The sequence below is a fragment of the Arachis stenosperma genome, chromosome 8 (assembly GCF_014773155.1).
Source record: "Arachis stenosperma cultivar V10309 chromosome 8, arast.V10309.gnm1.PFL2, whole genome shotgun sequence".
Taxonomy (NCBI): Eukaryota; Viridiplantae; Streptophyta; class Magnoliopsida; order Fabales; family Fabaceae; genus Arachis; species Arachis stenosperma.
In genome coordinates this window covers 50,721,156-50,724,044 of record NC_080384.1, presented here as the reverse complement: position 1 = coordinate 50,724,044, position 2,889 = coordinate 50,721,156, and the positions used below count along the sequence as shown (strand labels likewise).

Here is a 2,889-nt window from a genome sequence, read left to right as displayed (position 1 = left end):
TGTGTGAGGGTAAAGATGAAATTTGATCTTTGTGTTCTTTTTTCAATTATTTTTCATTTTTCAGTTGTCTGTTCTTCAACAAATGCAAAGAGGGGTTGGAAATAAATTTGATATACTCCCACTAGTTGAATGATTAGTGCTAAATTTGCAATGTCAATGAGTTAAAATAGTTTATCAAATGCTGAGTAAGTTTCCTGGTGCTGAATTTTCAAATGCATTATAACCTGTGCACCCACAAAAGACATAGAATACTGTGGTTGTTGCAATACTTAAATTTGTAGCAATCTTTATTGTTCTTCAAATGAAAATTTCATAATATCTTATTTAGTCAGTGTATTATTATCATTATTATAATAATAATAATACATCATCTAAGAAAGATACCATGAAATCTCTATTTGAAGCAAGAACAATAAAGATTACTACAAATTTGAGTATTGCAACAATCACAACATTCTATGTCCTTTGTGGGTGCATAGGTTATAATGCATTTGAAAATTCAGCACCAGGAAACTTACTCAGCATTTAATAAACTATTTTGGTTCATTGACATTGCAAATTTAGCATTAGTCATTTAACTTGTGGGACATACCAAGTTTATTCCCAATCCCTCTTTGCATTTGTTGAAAAACACGCATCTAAAAAATGGAAAATATTAGAAAAGAACACAAAATTAAATCGCATCTTTACTCTCATACAATCTAAACATATTTAGACTAGTTTGGAGATCATTGTATGTTGTGGTAAGCACTTTTATAGTAATGTTGATTCTATTTTTTAATGACATATTGGGAGCGATTGGCCCTTATTAATTTATTTTCCAGTAGAAATGTATATCAAACAGAAGAAGATCCCAAAATGGAGTGGGAGTTGGATTGTTTTGCAAAGTTTAAGTATGCTTTTGTCTATTATGGAGTCCATGGTTGGTGTCTTATTTGACCTTAATACGTATAAACCATTCAGTGCAAGTTTGTAGCCTAAGTCCCTTCATCCAACATTCTATGTTAATTACTTGTTAGTTGTATTTTTTAATTGTTCATTCACTCACTAATTGTTATTAGGATTATGGCATTGTAATTCTATTGAAATATTAATCTTTTCCTTGATCACTTCTCATTCTTATTTTGTTTTGATTATTTATTTATTTATTTTGGTTTAGCCATTTTTCTTTTTTATAAGATTCTGAATAATAAGGTCTATTATAAAAAGAATTAATATTGACATAGTTTGACAAATTAATAATGTTTAAATAGTAATAATTAAAATTATTTTAAACATGTAATTACAAAAATTGACCTATTTAAAATGTTATTTTGTCTTATCTTTGTATAACTTAGTTTTATTTGTACTTACCTAAAATGTTATCAACTACTTCCATGTAAGTGTAGTTCCTCTTGCCAGTGATGGGTCCTAGCACTATAACAGTTAGAAAGAGAATGTGAAGTATATAAAATGAGGAGAACGAAAATCATAACAATAGGACTACCAATCCAACCTATTTGTGCTATCGACCATACTAATGATAAGTTCCAGATCTAATCACTGCTCTTATTATATAAGAGCTTGTCATCCACAAGGTTCCTGCACCTCAAATATCATAAAAAAAATTATATCCATTTGAATAATTAATCTGCAAGTTAAGAACCTTATTTACAGTTTCTTATGATAAAATTCCATTAAAACTAAATCTCTTCGTATATAATCAGTGACGACTTCAATTATTCTTTTATGATTTTCTTATAAAATAAGTCACTCTTTTTCACTTTCTTCTTATCCTAATTTCTGTTTAGTATCAACAAGTCAACAGAATAAAATAGAACTTATTTTATAAAAAAATCTTAAAAGACTCGAATTCTTTTTTTTTTTTTTCACCTCTGGTTATAAGACTAAAAAGAGAAAGAAGAAAAGGAAGAAATTGTAACAATAACATGCATGGATTGGTTTATTTTGATTTGTATTATTATTACCAGTTCGTTTTGGGCGGCCTTCGTCGTCATAAAGTGAGTCATCTTGCCGGTGGCTAACTGTGGTTGTTGCGGCGGTAGAAGAGTTTTCATCAATCATGTTTGGTGTGTTATGCATGTTGGAGACTTCAAATATGAATATTCCACCTTAAAGAGATGGAACATCTAGAAGTCACACCTGTAATTTCTGTAGGAGTTCTATCATCAGTAGTACCAGAGAAGGAACCAAAAGATCAACTATGCTAAGCTCACGATAACGTTCCAATAGTAAATCAGATGTAGCATTGCATTCTGTACCCTCATCTACAAGGTACTCTGTTTAGAAGAAAGGAAAATTACATGGACCAACTTTGGAAAGAGTAGAAAGAAAAGATAGAGATATAGTTTTTTTATGATTGCAAGAACTAAGAGATGTAGCAGGGTATGGAGCAAGAGCAAGGCGCACAATTCTTTTATAGGGTTGTCTCTCAAGTATGCTAACATAATCATATTCACAGTTTTGCAGAATCTCGGACACAGTTTATTAATAAGGTTGGTGGTTATTAGACCCCAATTTGGAACCATTTGCAGGTCACCTATCAACTCATCACACAAAGAAAATGCCTGCGAAAAGAACGGTAATAAATTAAAGAACAAGAAGCAGAACTGCAACTCACTCTCTTTATATGCTAATTATAATGCAGGTCACCTTTCAACTCATCACACAAATAAAATGCCCGCGAAAAAAAGGTAATAAACTAAAGAACAAGAAGCATAACTGCAACTCACTCTCTTTATATGCTAATTATAACAAATTCTGAACTACTACTATATATACAATTAAGCATGCAATTCAACTGATCCATATCAGATCTAACAATGCATTGGCCAAAGTGACTAGTATCCACATACAATAGAGAGTGTTAGTTGGATATTATTTTAATAG

At 30.7% G+C, this 2,889-nt stretch overlaps 1 pseudogene; it reads left to right on the top strand.

Moving 5' to 3' along the window:
• The first annotated feature begins 385 nt into the window (after positions 1–385).
• LOC130946160 (amino acid permease 5-like) lies at positions 386–976 on the top strand (annotated as a pseudogene).
• The last annotated feature ends 1,913 nt before the right edge of the window (positions 977–2,889 follow it).